Raw genomic sequence first — 18,909 nt, 5'->3', positions numbered from 1 at the left:
AATTTCAATAATGTCCATGCTTTTGATAAGACATGCAAATTAGTTATTCCAAATAAATTATATTATGAACCTCATGTTTTCACAGAAATAACAGTCCATAAAAATGCCCCATACATGAGCTACTCTAGTGAAGTTAAAGAATTTAATTTGTTTCAATTAGAGTTAAAACAACTAAATGAATTAAGTTTAGTAGATGAGTGTTTCTATTACAAAGAAAATGTTTCACCAATTCTGTCTCTATTCAGTTTGATCATAATCATAATTGTAATAAGTGTTTGCAACTTTAGTCAAACGTGTGGTAATTTCAAATATTGAAAGGATTATAACAGAAATAAAAAGGGCCAATGAAGAAGTAAAATGATCTTATAGGCATGATTTCCTGCTGATTTCTTTGTATATTATTATTTGCATTATATGTTTATAACAATTAACCATTTTTTTACACTGTGATAATTCATTATATATGTATATGTATATCTTTTGATTCATAATATAATGTGTGAATTTTCTACAATATATTCTTGATTGATTTTTTACATTAGTACATTGACACAGTTTGTGCAGTTTGCATATTTTTTTTGAGATTACTTAATGGGCAGTCATATAACTACTTTATTTTATTTGTGTAATTTTGCAGTCATCCATTGAACTGTATTCTTATTGTCACTCTGAGGGCAGTGTGAGGTAGTGTGACCGAGTGATGTAGAGCTAGGGAAATTACTGTAGATAGAAAAGGGAAAAAGAGAGAGAGAGAGAGAAGAGTGTAGAAAAGAGAAAAAGTAGAAAGAGAGAGAGAGAGAGAGAGAGAGAGAGAGAGAGAGAGAGAGAGAGAGAGAGAGAGAGAGCAGTGATAACGCCTAAAAGCTGTTGTTATTATCGTGGATTCAAATACGCTGACCGAGGCAGCACTTTGCATGAACTCAAAAACAGTGGGTAAGTATATCACGTTAAAGCCATAAAAACGATCATAAAAGTGGGAAGTAGTGGCCTCGCGATTAAGTTAACCATATCATGAGTCAGCACAGCCAAAAAGCTTACAGCAGCCAGCTCTATAACCCCGCCTCCAATAGGAGGCGTTTTCTTGGAAATGCCAGAAATTGGGGCTGGACAAAGTGATGTACTTCAACACCCTCCAATCAAACATGCTAGGGAGGGGTCTTTCACACCCCCTCCTAAGACCATCTCCAATCAAGTCCACTAAGGAGAGAATTGAATCACACCCACTACCGTCCTTCCCAATCAACTGCTGAAAGGGGAGGCCTTGCAGATAATTCCTTCCAATAGGACCAAAAGGAGGTGGAGATTGCAGATAACAAGAATTCCAGGGGTTCAATAGTCAGAGGATCGACAGGAGAGAGCAGATTGAAACAGTGTCCATTAAGGGAGAGTACATCTCCCCTCGCTTTCGTGTTCCCCATATAGACTGAGTCAAGTTAATTACTCCAGAGTGATTTCGTTTAATTACTCCAGAGTGATTTCATTTATACCACTGTAACCTGTTAATTTTGTACTGATCTTTATAATACTATAGTGAAGAAATTTCCGATCTCGTCTCTATACGCCTTCCTGAGAGATATCAATACTAAAAATAATTTTATCTTCAAGAAATACACCAGTTGCAGAAAGCGAGGTGCTGTGGACACACATAAAAGAAATCAAGGTAAGAAGTGAGAGACTAAAAACATACAACAGAGAAGAAAAGACTTTACACTTATAATGTAACCCACATCCATGGATGGATGGAAATGCATTTCAATTTTCTGCCAGACTTCATTGCAAAAAGCCAGAACCCATCGTCCCATGACCCAAGATCTAATGGCTTCTCCGTTCCATCTCTTAAGGACTTTATGGATAATGATCAGGAAATGTTGCTTTCCCCGTACGCGCAGTGAAAGCTTACCTAAAGTGCATAGCCTACTTCAGACCAGCACAACGTAGACTTTTCATTAGCACAGGTTGTATTAAGAAGGAGATTTCCAAAAACATGATCTCCTTCTGTCTGAGGGAGGTATTAGGCAGAGCTTACAGTTTTGGAACAAGATTTATCTACCGTTCCAACACACTTTAAGATCCATGACATCAGGAGCATTGGCCTGTCAGTTGCCTTTAAGAAGAGCTATGCTGTGGGACAGATCCTTCACGCTGGGGTTTGGAACAGACAAACCACCTTTACGTGTTTTCATTTGAAAGATGTCACACATAAGTCAGCAGACACCTTCTCCTTAGGCCTGGTGGTGGCAGCTCAACAAGTGGTGTGAAGGATATGATCTTTTAGCTCCGTTTGGATTACGTTGAGTGGCCCTTCTCCATAACACAACCTGGGTCCGGCATGTGATGTTCACAGGATAGGACCATCTGGCTCCATTTGACTGTAGCGCTCCCATGTTCCATCACATCACTTCAAAGAGTGAGTATTATTTTTTTAAAGTTATTTTATTTTTTGGTGGTTACTGTTTATAGCCTTGTTTGTTTGTGGAGAGATCTTCCTCCCTCCTCTTTATGAGTCTCCTATCATGTGATGTTGTGGTGTTTGTATCAGTGTTGGAACAAATGACAAATTCAACAATAATTTGTAATTTTCCTAACATACAAACCTACAACATCATGTGAGTTTTAATTTCCCACCTCATGCCTCCCCTCTCTCCTGATCTCTCTCTACTTATCCGACTTGGGCAAAATATCACGGTTCCCTCCGGCTATTCACAAATTGGGGGATGCTGGTCGTGCATGCCTCTTTTATAGCTAAAAGCAAGTCTACCATACCCGTCTGTGCATGTGACCCTAAGGGTACTCCTATCACATGATGTTGTGGGTTTGCATGTTAAGAAAAAGGGATTTTGACAAAGGAAAAATCTATTTCTGGGGGAAGACCTGTGTCACTCGGTGAAATATCCATTCAGCACATATTTCTAGGTAAATTCAATGCTAAATATACCAGAGAAAAGCTAAATGCAAAGCTGGGGTTACTACCCCCAGTGCGAGCTCCACAAAATGGAGTCGTGTATATGAAAGGGTGAGTTTGTCACTATCACAGGCCTCCGCCCTGTAGACATTCCCAATCTCAAAAGTCCCTGGAGCGAGGTGCCGTTACAACGCCCGCACCGCTCCCTGACTATCAACAAACCAGCCGCCATCTGCATTCCATGTTAGCACCCCCCATCCAAGCATGGTATTTTATCTAGGGGGGGGAAAAGAAAGATTAGAGGTGGGTCACTGGGCGACACAGGTCTTCCCCCAGAAATAGATTTTTCCTTTGTCAAAATCCCTTTTCTGGGCTCCGACCTGTGTCAGCCGGTGAAATAATAACAGAGAATTAAATATACCAGCTTGGTGAAGATCAAATGAAACTACTCTAATGGAAAGAAATAAAACTATTAGTCCAAGTGAGACTTTAATTACTCAAGACGAAGCCATGTAAGGACATAAGAACAGTAAGATGTGGAAACCATGTCCCACAGCAAACATGAAAAACAACATTAAAACATAATTAATGGATCGGGGTCCCGTGTCACCCGGTGAAATAATCCATTCAGCACTTATTTCTAGGTAATTCCGTTGCTAGATACCAGAGAAAAGGTAAATGTAAAGCTGGGGTTACTACCCCCAGAGCGAGCTCCAAGAAATGGAGTCATGTATGGTAAAGGGTGAGATTGTCACAATCACGGGACCCTGCCCTATAAAGATTCCCAATGTCAAAAGTCCCAACGAGAGAGGTGCCGATACAAGCCCATGCACTACTCGCGGACTGTACACAAGGCAATACTAGCCGCATTCCATTTTAGCACGCGATTTCGTTCACACGTAATTTTGTTGTGCTCCTTATTTTGTGCGTTTATTGCACTATTATGGCATCCTTTTATGGCATCCTCACAAGGTTCTTCTTCAAATCTTGAGTACCAGTGTTTTGTTGTTTTTTAGGCGATTGAGGCTCCTTATTTTCCTTTAGTTTAATAATTAAAGGAATTTATAACGCCCGTCTCGATCTCCTCTCTCGGCGTCTCTTGACCTCTCTTGGTCTTGGGTCGGCATGTTTGTTTTGTATAATTTATTCGTAATTTTTCTTGCTTGGGATGTATTCCCAATTTGTGATTCCTAATTAAGTGGGTTTGATTATTTTTATGTTTGTTCTGTGCCCATTTACTGCGAGAAGTGTAGTTTGGCGTTTAGGCTACGAGCTTCCCCCTCGGACCTATTCGCTTATTGTCCTGGCTTTATTATGCCTTATTTTTGTCCCTCACTTCTCTTAGCTTCTAGGAATCTTATTTTCATTAGTATTGTTACAGTTTTTGCAATTTAGTAAGTTTTATGAATTTTGTGTCCCCTTGCTGGCCAAGTGCGGTCCTGCTGTTTAGTCTACGTGGTTCTCCCTCGGGCCTATTCGCTTATTATTATGGCTTTATTTTGCCTTGTTTTAGACTCTCACTTCTCTAAGCTTATGGGAACATGATTTTCATTAATACATTTATGATTATTCTTTACGTTTGACCTTGTGTTCGGATGCTTTTGAATTTTGTTGATCATTTTGGATGCTTTCATAACTGGAGGTCAGCCATTTCCCTTCACATTCATGTCGTGTTGGGACTGCCTATCCTCCTACATGTATCTTTTAATAATTTTCTGATATATTATGTATTTATTATATTTATTTTGGGTTGGTTAGTTAGCCTTTATCCCTCTCCTAGGCTTCCTTCCTTTGCATCGCCTCAGTTAGGTTAGCCTAGGGTTAGGCTATAGCCTTTTTCCCTTGGGGAAAAAACGTTAGGGGAGGGGGCGATCTCGATCTGTACGGATCTCGATCTGTACGTATGAGTTTTATGTCTGGTGCTTCCCTTTGTTTGGTTTTGGCTTGGGTATATAGCCTATGTCCACCCTCTCCCTGTTTCGGCTTTTCACTTAGGCTAATGTTCCTGATAGGTTAAGCTGGAATAGCGAGGGTTTACCTGCGTAGCCTATCCTAGTTCAATCCTTCTTTGGGTTGCTTACCAACTATAAATTATTGTTCGAGAAACCCCTTCTTCCCCTTTTACCAATCCCTTTGCTCTCTCTCCCCTTGGTTTGTTAACTTACCAAGGCTTGAGAGCATTTTATCCTTATTTTGTGCTGTAGCCTACATCCCCTTCCTCTGCATTGATTGGTTTGTCCTCGGTGTTGAGTGTCTAACCTTATCGGTTGACACCTCACCTGGACCTAGATGTGACCGGGAGTGCTCTCCCCACTCCTGTTCACACTCCATTTACATTTCTTTGCTCTCCTGGCCGTAGAGGTTTTTGCCCTTCCTGCCCTTTTCTCTCGCTCTTGTCGTGCAGCACAGCTCACATAGCGAGAGAATGTATGAGGATCTCTGGGCGCCCGGGGAGTGCTGTCCCACCCCTGGTCGCTACTTTGGGTTACAAACCTCCTGGCCTATCCTTCCCTCCCCTTCCTTTTACGTCGATTGTTTCCCTTCGTGGTGCCAGTCCGCACCTTGCTGTTGGGATCGCATATGAGGCCAGTTAGCGTTTTCCACCTAACTGTCTTCTGTTTTGTTTACTTTCGGCGTTCCCCCTCCGTTTTGCTAACTTTCTGTTCGATAGTGTTTAGCGGTCGGTGTTTATCCCCCCCACCGCTATCACTGAGTGCGCCCACTTCCGAACAGTTCATAACCTTCCCACTATATTTGTATCCGTCACATATTTTTAAACATGGTCGCTCCGGAATGTTTCCGTTGACTCTGTTTTTGTGTCTATGAGATTTGGTCTGTTAGTCCGGTTTTCTCTCCGGTTTACTCTGGGAGTTTTCATGGTCTGACTAGGCTAAGTCGCTGCTACGGTACTCTGCTCCAGCATCCGTTCCAGCATACTCATATCTCATACGCTTTCAGCTGGTTTTGTTAAGTGCAGGAATGCTCCGCTATCCTGCAACAAGCCAGCAGTCACGGAGTCTGTAGTTCCCATTCCGGTGCGCGGTTTGTGTCGGAGAATTAATAGTTTGGCACCCTGATGGTTGCGATGTACGCTATGCTCTCCCGAGCAGGCTACTTGTTGACTCCGTAGATTTCATATACACCTATCGGTTTTACCTCTGCCAAACTCCGCCTCGTATGGCTTATTAATAGTCGCTCCTTCGGTGTTTGAGCTCTCTCCGGGCAAGATTCTTGATGAATCGGTAGGTTTCAGATACACCTATCGGTTTTCCTCCGCCAAACTCCGTCTCATGTGACTTATTAATAGTTGCTCCTCTCCGGTGTTTGGGGTCCTTTCCCCCTCCTGGAGGCGGCCGCAAGTCTCGTAACTCTTTCGCTTCACACCCTCTAGTCCGGGTCAGCAGCTTCGGGCGATCATAGAGGCGGAAATTCCTATGTCCTTTCGGTGGACATTTGTAATGTTCCTTTCCCGGCGCCCAGATCTCGCGTCAGTTGCTGAAGAAGTTGCTGCCCCTTTGACTACCAGGGTCCGAGAGATGACCCGGTCTTAAAATAGGTTAGCTATTTTCGGAGGGTTTACTAAAGACGTTGCGGCCTTCAGTCTCGTTCCCGAACCTGTGAACATCGTCCCGGAGCGATAAGTAGGTGCGGGAATAAGTGAGACAAGCCTTTTCCGCTTAGCTCGGGAATAAGTGAGACGGACTTTTCCGCTTAGCTCTCTTCCTTCTTTTGCTTTTTTTCCTTTCGGGGATTCGTTTGATCCTCATCCCTTTTGGACGGTTCCTGGTCTACCGTCCCTAAGGTGAAATCAGTCAAAGAAAGACCTTTTTAAAACCCAGAAGACCCGCTCCGGGGCCCCCTCGAGGACGTCACGGATATCTAGTCCGGTGCCGTCTACGAGTTAGGCATCGTCTTCTGGAAAGGGACACGGCCCAAGCAGAGTAAGGCGGTTACCCCCTCCTTCCTTTGTTGCAGACTCTTTACGGGTCTCCTTATAAGGAGCTCGACGTGAGGATCATTGACAACTATCAAAACTATCTAACCAATTATCTGCCTCATGGGTCCGTGCTTTCCCTTCCCCAGGAGCTTAAATCCCAAAGGTTTTAATCTCAAGATTCATTAACAGCGGATCACCTGCAAAATCCTGCCCGTTCGAATTCTACTCTGTTCCGGACACCTCCCCCCTTTTCCCCTTCGGTCTAGGGAACCTTTGGCGCTAACCCTCTATGCCTCCCAGCATGAAGGTACCCCCTTCTATCGAGGGTGTGGGCACACGGAGGTTGGCGGAATTGCATCTCTTCCCTTCCGGTCTGGTATCCCCTTATCCGGGTTTTGCCAAATTGGCTGAAGAGCATGGTATCTATCTGACAAGATCCCTAAGGAAACCCTCTTCCCTAGGGACTGGGCACAATCGTCTCTGTTGAGAATTTAACGAGTGGCAGGCGGAGAATTTCAAGCTCACGCCAGCTAAAGGGGTCTTTACCGTGTTCTCTTTGAGAGACCTGCTTCTACCCCTTGTGCTCCGAATGTAGCCCCTCTTATTAACAGGCTTATTTCGGAAGTAAACCACTGACACATCTCCGGGAGGCAAATCCCACAGATACGTTCACAGTGATCCTTCTAACCACGGCATATGCTTCTAATTTATTCAGCGTACAGCTCCCTCAGCTTCCGGAGTCGATTCCCGTAAGCTGAAACAAGGTGTAAGGACGGGCTTGCCAGGTCCTGGAACTCTTTGACTTTAACGGAAACAATGTCTGTGGTATGTATTAGCGGTTCGTTGTTTCGGGTCCTGATAAAATCCCTCTTGTCAGGTTTTCTGCAGGACCTGTTTAATTTCATCACAGTCCAGATGGACAGCTGAAAACACATCTTTCGGCAGCCTCGTTACGCCTTGAGCCGAAAAGGCTTATGAACAGTTTCACCTGGGGAATTAATCTTTTCCCCAGGTGGGCGTTGTTACGGGCTGTCCGGGGCTACTAATGTTAATCAGAGCCTCCGTTCTCGTTGGGGTCTACCCTACAAGCGGAAACAATTTGAACTTGCCGGACCCTATCCCAAGTTCGGCAAAAAGTTCATGTAGTTCAAGGGCCCCCCTGCTCAGGCAGTGGTGCAGGCTCTTCAGGTTCCTGCCCCTGGACATCCGTCAGCCTCTCACTCCCAGCCTCCACCTCGATGTGTGCTGGTTCAGCCATCACATCAGCCCCTAGTGGTTCCCCCACATGTCTCCGCCTCCCCTATATGTCTTCGCCGGGGTTTTCATTGCTTCATACGAAAACCCAGGGAAAGAATTTTCACTAGGCATTCTGCCAGAGGCACTGAACCTCGGGGTTATCACAGGGGCAGGGAAGCATCCTGCTCCTCTCCGAGAATTTGGGAAGGCAGAGGCTCCAGGGGAGGCAAGCAAGCCTCCTCCCAGTGGTATTTCTCAGGTGGGTGGGAGGCTGTACCGTTTTCGAGGCCAGTGGAACTTCAGTCCCTGGGCCCAGAGTATAGTTATCAAAGGCCTGGGGTGGAGCTAGACTGTTTGTCCCTCTCCCCCAATCCGGTTCTGTCAGTTACCGGCCAGGGTTCTGGAGGTTTTTATGGAGGATCTGTTAAGGGATCTGACATTAAGAAAGCGAGACCTGTCAGCAGACTTTTTCAGTCTGCCAAAGGATTGCCCTTCTGCCGGAAAGTATTTCCGGACTTGTCCCGTTTATATTCCTCATTCAATGCGACAAGTCTCGGTTGCTTACAGTCTTGTAGGTTCGGATCCTGCTGCACCGTGGAGCCGTAACCACCTCTGTAGTCCTTTCCGACACTTCCTATCACGTCTTAGTTGCAGGAAGGTTCTCTTCCTTCTTGGGATTCAGGCTCGGGAACAGGGGTTCCCCCCAGGATCATGCCCTCCTCAATGCAGACCCCAGAATCTTCGCCAGTTTGAACGATACCGTAGTTCAACAGCTCCGGTATTAGAAGGTTATGCTAGCCGTATATCTAGTCGCCTGGCTCATTTGGGCATCCAGCGTCGAGGGTTGCCGGAGATTGCCGGCCATTATAATCGGCTTTCTGAAGTCTCTGGGCTTTCAAGTACACAGGAAGGGATCCCGCCTGATTCCGGAGGGTAGCCTTCAGTGGTTGTGAATCCAGTGGAAGTGGGAGAGATAGCAAGGGCAACCAAACATTTCATCAACACAAGCATACCTCGCCGTGCCCAAGAATAGGTCTTGGGCTCTCTTCAGTTTGCTTCAGTGACGGTTCTCCTTCTGAAGTCAAAGCTGGAGTTTATAAACGGGGTATAGCGAGTCAGGACGTGTCTTCCTGATTCCTCCTATTTGAACAAGGGCCTCCGACCTTGTGCAACAGTCAAGAGCTTATCGAAGCCAGTTCCTCTTCAGCTTCCCCCTCCGGCCTCAGTATTCCACACCGTCACCTCTCTGGGCGGGTGGGGTGGATATTTTGGCTCCATGATGTACATGGAACTTAGTCGGTCAGCGTTCCGGCAGTTCCATATCAATGCTTTGGGGGGCTGTGGCAGTCTTCCTGCCCTTGGGAAAAACTTCTTCCTACCAGGAGGATTCATTTATGGCTGGTTCTGAACAACACAGCAGTAGTGCGCTGCATAATCAAGTGGGTTCGAAGTCGATTCGAATCAATTAAGTTATGGCTCTATCTTCTCCATAGCAATCAGACACAAGTGGCATCTGTCTACCACCCTTCTCGTGGGAGTCCAAAAGGTCGCTACAGTTTCCCTATCCAGGGCCTCCCCCCTGGTGTCGGAATAGTCCTTAGGCGGGTCGTCATTCAGGTAGTTTTGCGATCTATTTTCAGAGTAGGTCTGTTTGCAACCCAATTCAGCCACAAACTATCTTGTTGTGTGGCTTTCCTGGACCCTCTAGCTCTCTCCACGGACACAGTGTTGTTAGGTTTCAGGTGGAAGTTGGTTTATCTGCTCCCCGGTGAACCTGTTATTTTAGTCCTTCACAAGTTCAGAACATTCAAAGGTTGAGTAGGTCTAGTAACTCCCAGCAGGCCGGAAGCCAGCTGGTTTCCCTCCTTCTGGGATTGAAACCTTCGTGCTCCAGGACCCAAACTAGTGGTATAAGCTCAACCTGTGTCAGCCTCCTCAAAGTTCTGGTACCCTGGCTTTGTGGTTTTGTGAAATTTACAGTTTAGGAAGAAACTGGTATTGGTCCTGTTATTACTGTCTTCCTAAAATCAGACAAGGGATTCTACTCTGCTGCAGTATGATTCTGCAGTTAAGTAACTAGCACTCTTCACATAGTTTTTGAAGCTACAGTAATGATGCAGCCGCATCGGCCCCAAGGAAAGTGTTTTGTTTAAATCAGTCTCACAGGCCCTTAACTTTCAACCCTAAGGCCTGTGTTCGTCTGAGACCTGTACTCCGTCCACATTCGGTTTCCTGGTCTTTGAGTAATGTATCGGAGTTAGCTTCGGTAACCAACAATCATCTTGTTCTTACCTTTCCTTGTTGGGGAAGACCCTAATTTTAATCAACTTAGCTTCTAGTGCTAGTATTCCTGTACTGTCTACCCTGTCTAGTGGAACCAACCATTTTGGTTTCCCCCATCAGGGGTAGTGCTGCGAATTCCTCACCCTAACTTTCTAGCTAAAGTTGAAGGTCCTCATTTTCGGTGGTCACCTTGGAAAGTACTCCCCTTTCACAAAATCTGTCTCTGTGCCCAATTTATTCCTTACAGGCTTATTTAGACAGGACCTCACAATTTTGTCAGGCCCTCTCTTTATTAAAAAAGGAAAGGTTACTGGGGGTACTGTCACTGTCGTTGTGTGTCTGCTATTAGGCAGCAAGTTTTGTATTTTCTTAATACAAGCCTTTTCAGGATTAATTCAATGCTCATGATATTAGAGCAGTGGCCACTTACATTTTTTTTTTTCATTACATGAATTTCGAGGACCTTGCCTAATGTTCAGGGTGGAATTCTCCCTAGTTTTCAACATTTCTGTTTGAAATCTTTGGCAGCTCTTAAAACGGTGGCGGCAAGGAACGTTGTCCCTCTCTGATTCCCTTTCTGATTCTTGGTCACTTTTCCCTTCACTGCCTAAGTTAGCTTACAAGCAGTTCATTGTCTTTAATACTATAAGAATGATATTTATTTCTCTGTTATTATTTCACCGGGTGACATGGGACCCCGATCCAGAAAAAGGATTTTGACAAAGGAAAAATCTATTTCTGGGGAGGGGCCCGTGTCACCTGGTGACCCACCCCTGTTTTTCATTCTCTCCCTCCCATGGTAAACATCATTCTAGTGGGGTGGGTGCTAACATGGAATGCGGCTAGTATTGCCTTGTGTACAGTCCGCGAGTAGTGCATGGGCTTGTATCGGCACCTCTCTCGTTGGGACTTTTGACATTGGGAATCTTTATAGGGCAGGGTCCCGTGATTGTGACAATCTCACCTTTACCATACGACTCCATTTCTTGGAGCTCGCTCTGGGGTAGTAACCCCAGCTTTACATTTAGCTTTTCTCTGGTATCTAGCAACGGAATTACCTAGAAATAAGTGCTGAATGGATTATTTCACCGGGTGACACGGGCCCCTCCCCAGAAATAGATTTTTCCTTTGTCAAAATCCTTTTAAACTATACTTAAATGCTAACAAAAGGGAACAAGGACAATATGCAACATGGTCAGGAGACAGGCTGTGAAGCATGCCTGACCCACAGGAGACTGTAAAGGGAATAAATGAGGCAGGTAGGTGGGAGAAAGAGTGACAGAAAAGAATGAAATATATAGTGGTATCATTCAGAGGAGGAACAATGCTTCCTGCCGCCACTGTGGGGAAATTTTAGAGCCTCTAGGGATTTCATGTAGTGGCGTTTGAAAACCAAAGGTGATTTCCACCCAGTATATTTCTTGAGATCCTCAAAATTCATATGATGGAAAAAATTAGTGGAGGTGGCCACATCCTAATATCATGAACCTTTGGAACTGAGTCTGGGTTAGCTTGTTTAATAAAATACAAAATCTGTTGTCTGATGGCCTTCAAAAATAGTTCCTCCACCTTCCCTCACAAAAAAGAGGGCCCGATGTTATATTAGAGGTTCTGTCTAAGTAGGCCTTTAAAGTAAAGACTGGGCATAATGATAGGTCTTGTGGAAGGGGATAACCTTCCAGGGGACCATCTATCTCGAGGATCTTCGTTCTTAGCGAGAAAATTTAAGGTGTGGGGTAGCAGAACTTCTCCTGATGGGAGGAAATCAACATGGTTCGGCTCTCTAGATAGAGCAGACAGCTCAGAAATTCTAGCACCTGAAGCTAAACTAATTAAGAATAAGGTCTTCCTTAGCAGGTTTAAGAATGAACAATTCTGATTATCAGTTTCTGATGCTAATTTAAGAACGTCATTTAAGAACCAGGAAACCGTGTGTGGACGGGTTACTGGTCTCAAGCGAGCGCATGCTCTAGGGATTGGAGAAAAATAAGAATCTGTTAATATTAAAACCATGTAAAAATATCTTTCTCAAAGCTGATTTGGCTGTAGTAATGGTGCTAGAGGCAAGACCTTTTTCGAATAATGACCTAAAGAATGAGATTGCAAGGTTCGTGGTCATTACTGTTGCTTCAGATTCTTTCAAGAAGTGTGCTAATTTCTTGACTGCTGAGTCATATTGTCTGAGTGTAGATTCCCTTTTTGTCTGATTCTAAAAATAGAGTATTAACTGGATCAATATTAGCATCTTTCTGAGCTGCAAATTTCATGAAATCCATAAAGCTAGGGCATTTTGTACTCTTGAGGAAGCTGACACAGTCCGAGTTTGTACTATTTGTGTCAATTTTGGTTTGGGGATCTGTATGCATCGAAGCTTCAGTTCTAGAAGAAGAGGAAACCAGTTGCTCTTTGGCCAGTTGGGTGCTACTAGAGCCACCTGGCCTTTGAATGTCCTGAGCTTGTGCAGGACTTTCATTAACAGGTTTACTGGAGGGAACAGATAGATCCTCCGCCACTCGTTCCAATCTATCGACATTGCATCTGTGGAGTGAGCCAGAGGGTCCAGGTTGGGAGCCACATAACAGGGAAGTTTGTGGTTGCATTCTGTTGCGAAGAGATCTACTTCGAGACCTGGGACCTGACTGCAAATCCACTCGAATGATATTTTGTCCAGGGACCATTCCGACTCCAGCAGAGTTGTTCCTGGACAGGGAATCTGCAATGACATTCCGAACTCCTGCCAGATGAGTAGCTGACAGATGCCACCGGTTCTTGTTTGCTAGGGAGAATATTGCTATCATCACTTGGTTGATCCGGCTCGACTTGGAACCTCCCCTGTTTATACAATGCACCACTACTGCGCTGTCCAAGACCAGTCTGATATGGATTAGTCTGGTTGGGTGCAGCTTCTTTAAGGTTAGAAAAACTGCCATTGCTTCCAGAACATTGATATGGAACTGGCGGAACATAGTGGACCATGTTCCCTGCACTTTCTTGTGTTGAGAGGATCCTCCCCACCTGCTTAGAGAAGCATCGGTGTGAATCACTAATGCCGGAGGGGGAAACTGGAGTGGTACTGACTTTGATAAGCTCTTGACTGTTGTCCAGGGCCGGAGTCTCTTCCTCAGAATTGGCGGAATTAGAGACACCTTGTCTCTGAACCTGATGTTGGCACGCCTCCGCCATACCCTGTTTATATCTTTCAGTTTGGTTTTCAGAAGTAGATCCGTTATTGAAGCAAACTGAAGAGAACCTAAGACTCTTTCTTGGGTACGGCGGGAAGCTTTCTTGTTCTTGAGGAACTGTCTGGTTGCTTTGGCTATTTCTCTCCGTTTGGCCGGCGGAAGAGATAGTTTGTGAGAACGTAGGTCCCGCTGGATCCCCAACCACTGAAAGCAGCTCTCCGGAACTAGGCGGGATTTCTCCTTGTTTATTTGGAAGCCTAGAGATTCCAGAAAACCGATTACTATGGCTGTTGCTTTCCGGCATTCGCTGGTGTTGGGTGCCCAAATTATCCAATCGTCCAGGTATGCAGCCAGCATGATCCCTTGAGACCGTAGTTGTTGGACTACCGTATCTGCCAGTTTGGTGAAAATTCTGGGGGCTATGTTGAGACCGAATGGCATGACTCTGAACGAGTATGCTTGCTTTCCCAGTCTGAACCCCAGATAAGGAGAGAACCTTCTCGCAATCGGGACGTGATAATAAGCGTCTGAAAGATCTATAGAGGTGGTTACGGCTCCACGGGGTAGTAGGGTCCGAACCTGCGAGATTGTAAGCATGCGAAATTTGTCGCATTGAATGTAAGAATTTAGACGAGACAAGTCTAGGATTATTCTTTGTTGACTGGAACCTTTCTTCGGAACACTGAACAGTCTGCCCTGAAACTTCAAATGTCTCGCTTTCTTTATTGCCCTCTTTTGTAATAGATCCTTCACAAAGTCCTTTAGGACTTTGGATGGTGACTGATGGAACCTGACTAGGGGAGGAGGGCCTCTGTTCCAACTCCAACCCAAGCCTTTGGAGACTATGCTGTGGGCCCATGGACTGAAGGTCCATTGGTCCCGAAAATGATATAACCTCCCACCTACCTGAGAGATCTCACTGGGCAGGAGATGGTCTGCCTCCTCTGTTACCTCTGCCTCCCCTCCCTCGGGAGGAGGAGCGAGACGCCGACCTACCTCTAAAGAAGCCTCTGGCTCTGCTTCCCCTGGCATTTTGGTTAATTGCCCGAAATGCACCTTGGCTTTCATATGAGGCATTGAAAGCCGGGGATGAAACATATGTAGGGGCAGCGAGGGAATGATAAGCTGGTTGAACCAGCACGTACTGAGGTTGAGGCTGGGCTCGAGAGGTTGAAGGCTGACCAGCTGGGGAGACCGGAACAGCCTGCAGAACAGTCTGGGCAGGGAGCCTCTTGAACTTCTTGAACCTCTTCCCAGGTTTGGGATGAGGTCCGGCGGACTCCGTCAGCTTCCGTTTGAAGGGGAGACCCCAACGGGAGCGGAGACTCTGGTTGGCCCTGGTCGCTTCCGCCAGGACCGCGTCCACCTCTTCCTGGGGGAAGAGATTAGCTTCCCAGATGGAGCTCTTCATGAGCCTATTGGGCTCGTGCCGGATAGAAGCTGCCGAAAAGATATGTTTCCAGCAGTTCATTTGAGCCGCGATAAAGTCATGAAGGTCCTGCTGAAATCCGGCTAGGAGGGATTTAGCCAGGACCTGGAATAGGGCGTCCTCATTGTAGACAACCGAAGTTGCCTCAGCCAGAGTCAATGAGTTTAAGGACCTGCTCAGCCTGCCCTTAGTTTCGGCTTCGGCCTTCAGGAGTGAATCTGGGATCTTCGGGAGTTGCTCACTGAAGAGGGAAGAAGCGCAATCGGGGTCAAGTCTTGTCACTGTAAAGGTGGCCGGAGCTCCCTTCCAAAACTCGGAATCTCGGGAAGACCAGAGGTGGGATCTGTCTCCCTGAGTTGAGGAAGGGCTTGCCCTCCATGCTCGTCTGACTGGTGAGCAGGGCTACCTTCGTCGTGCATGGGGTAGGGATAGTCTTCCCCAAAGAGAACATCGTGAACGTACCCTTGGCTGGGGTAAGTTTTGTGTTCTCCGCCTGCCACTCTGTCAGCGTGCGCAACAGGGTGGACTGTGCCTGATCCCTCGGGAAGATTACAGTCTCCTTTGGGACCTTATCCGACCTAATCCAGGCCTCCTCAGTAAGCCTGGCATAACCTGGGTAGGGGGGCAGCAGACCAGGAGGGAAGAACTCTAGTTCTTCCAATCTGCGGGTGCCCAGGCCCTCTATGGTAAGGGTGTCTTCATGCTGCGGAGCATGAAGAGCCAGGTGCCAGGGTTTCCCTTATCAAGGGGGAGGAAGACCGGGAGCGTCGGAACAGCCAAGGATCGGCGGCTCTCCGCGCATAAACCCAGAGATCAAGGTCTCCTGGGTTTTCACCTTCTGTGTTAGGGACAGCACGGATGCGTTGGAAGTAGACAATTGGGAGGAGAGTTCTGATAGTTTATCATCAACCGTCTTGTCTAACTTCTGCATAAGAAGCTCCGCAAAGCTTCAGCATCAAAGGAAGGAGGAGGGGACTCTCCTTACTTTGTTTAGACCGTGCTCCCTTACCAGAGGAGGAGGCCTTGCTCAGAGCGGCGCACGGGGCTAGGAGCCCGTGACGTCTTCGAGGGAGCCCTGGAGCGGACCTTCTGGGTTTTGAGGGTCTTTGTTAAGGTCTTTGTTTTCACCGACTTAACCTAGGACGGTAGACCTTGAACCGTCCATAAGGTAAGAGGATTTCCCAAACCCTCTGAAGGAAGAAGGAGAACTAAAGAGAAGATCATCTGCCTCACTTACCCCCCTACCTGCTTGGTGATCCAGGTCTACGCTCATCAGTTCGAGGTTGATGTTGAGCGCAGCAACCTCCTCCGCAACCTCTCCGCAAACGGCCACTTCTTCCTGGGAGGGTTGTGTCATCTCCCGGATCCCAGCGATCAAGGGGGCGGCTACTTCCTCCGGGACCGACGCTGAGACCCATGCTACAAATCTCTTGGGAGAGGACGTAGGGCTTCCCCGACCCGACGTTCCTCCCGAAGCCGCTGACCCAGGTCTTGAGGGTCAGCAACGAAGAGTCGCGGGAGCTGCGGTCAATCTGAAAGAAGGAGATTGTCAACTAACGAGATCTCCCACTCCCATAAAATTATCCACAAAAGACGCAAACTCAAGAAGGAACAATGAACCGGAAACCTATAGCTTACCGATTCATCCAACACTCGCTCGTACAGAGCGTAGCACACTTCACATCCATCGGGGTGCCAGACGATCAGGTCCCCGACATGAACTGCGCAGCCGGAGTGGGACCTGCACACCTCGTGCCCACAAGCCTGTTGCAGGACCGCCGTACACCCCTGCTCCTGACAACGCACCATCTGTAAGTGGACGGACGATACATGAGTATGCTAATAAGACACGCCGGAGTAGTCTTAAGATAATAAAGACTGACGGAGCATGCAAAAGTCCGGTCAGACCCCGCCGGGAAATCCCGGTGAAAGGGTGGGGTATAACTATCTTATACATGCTAAAATAAAAGGAACCGCCGGAGTAAGTCCGGAGAAACTAGAGGTCCATCTGAGAACATGCGTCAAAAACTAAATAACCAATAAACAATTAAAATGAATGGTTAACTTTAGTCTATATAAATAAAAGGATTTCCACTTGGTGCCGGGGGAGTCAAGTTACACCATAAGTATAGTGACGGCGGAGGAGGCGTGGTGACGCCGTCCGACCACACACCATACCCACCGGAGAAGCCCGACAACCTGGCGGAAGACACTATAAAAAGATCTGGCCAAAGTCAAGATAGATACCCAGAGAGAAAGGACAATGTTCTAAATGAATAGATCGGGGAATCAAACAAGGACGATAATAACTAACAGACGGGCGGACATGTAAACAGAAGACAGTCAGGTGGAAAACTCTAACTGGCTACCGTAATTATTCTCCACGGGGTGACGGTCCAAGAGAATGACTACCCTGGCTGGGGGAACTTGTCACACACTGACGCTAGGAAAAGGAGGGGGATAGGCCATTGGAGGGGACCTACTAGTGGCGGCCAGAGAGTGAGAGAGCACCCCCCGGACACCTGAAAGCCCACTCCCCCCTTCCCGAGGAGTCGATCATGAAAGAACGACTACCACGGAAGGGGAGAAAACTATGAAATCCTCCAAAGGCCAAAGGGACGCAAGGAAATGGTAATCAAAGAATGGTGGCCAGGGGTGGGGAAGCACCCCCAGACACCAGACGAGTTCTCTACAGGATGCCGATCAACAGAGATCGGAAACCCTGGGTAGAGAGAACTAGGGAGAACCACTCAATGCAGAGGAAGGGGTAAGGAATGCAGGCTACCGAGGAAATGGGAAGGGCTCAGAGCACCCAAGATTTGGCATGTTAACGATGCATACAAAAACAAGCCAAGGGTGGAATGGAGGAGGGAGGGGAGGGGAAGGGTGGTAGGAGAGGGGGGAAACTCACGAAGCTGGGATGCTGTCCCAACATCGACAGCTCGGACAGGGGTAGGCTATGAATAAGAATACCCTCGCTATTCTAGCTTAACCTTACTGGGACTCAAGGGTCCAATCGGAAAGGCCGAAATAGGGAGAGGGGGAAAACGTAGGCCTAAAACACCCATCTGAACCAGACGAAATCATCGGGAAAGCGCAGAACATGAGACCCTCCTACACACCTAACCTCCCTCCGTAATGGGAGGGAGCAAGAACAATGTAGCCTAACTTCCTAGGCTAACCTACGAAAGCCGACCAGCGGCCAGGAGGGTAGCCTGGGGAGGGAACACGGGATCTATCTGACTAAGGCAGTAAAGTTAACCACACAATAATATATCGTATAACAAAGAAATAATTTAAATAATAAAAGACACATGTAGAAGGGTGATCCAAACCAAACGCGATATGAGGCGCGGAAGGTAAAATGGCTGACCCTTATGAGAAAATGTAAACCAAAATAATCCAAAAATATGTATGTCATCCGTGCGCAAACAGGATAATGAAACTATAAGGCACAACCGTACCATCTCAGAAAATATACCCGAGAGCTGCAGGAGGTGAGGGTCCAAAAATAAACTAAATAAGACTGAATAATGATCCCAAAGGCAAGAGGGGGAAACTCGTAGCCTAAGAGACAAGAGGACCCGCACCTCCCCAGGGAAGGGGTAAAACAAAAGAACTAATTTTAATAATAAGTAAATATGAAATTATGCAAGACATACATAAAAACATATATAAAAGAAGGGGGGAACGAAGCCCCACCAAGACCCGCACCGAGACTGAAGGTCACATGAGGTCGGTAGCAAGGCGGCCGAGGCGGGCGTTATATTTATCCCCCAAATTACTGAATTAGGAGAAAAATAAGGAGCCTCAACCGCCTAAAATAAAAAGGGGAGATGGTACTCAACTTAGAAGAAGACATATCCTGTGTAGAAGCCATCACGGAGAAAAGGAAAGGCCAAAAATAGCGCACAAGAAAAAAACACAACAAGTGCAGACG

At 46.6% G+C, this 18,909-nt stretch overlaps 1 protein-coding gene across 1 annotated transcript in view; it reads left to right on the top strand.

Annotated features, from left to right (window-relative positions):
- The window catches only part of LOC136828449 (uncharacterized), a 259,461-nt gene that overhangs the window by 57,313 nt on the left and 183,239 nt on the right, over positions 1-18,909 (top strand).

Source organism: Macrobrachium rosenbergii, chromosome 42 (assembly GCF_040412425.1).
Source record: "Macrobrachium rosenbergii isolate ZJJX-2024 chromosome 42, ASM4041242v1, whole genome shotgun sequence".
Classification (NCBI taxonomy): Eukaryota; Metazoa; Arthropoda; class Malacostraca; order Decapoda; family Palaemonidae; genus Macrobrachium; species Macrobrachium rosenbergii.
This window is presented reverse-complemented; position numbering and strand designations above follow the sequence as displayed.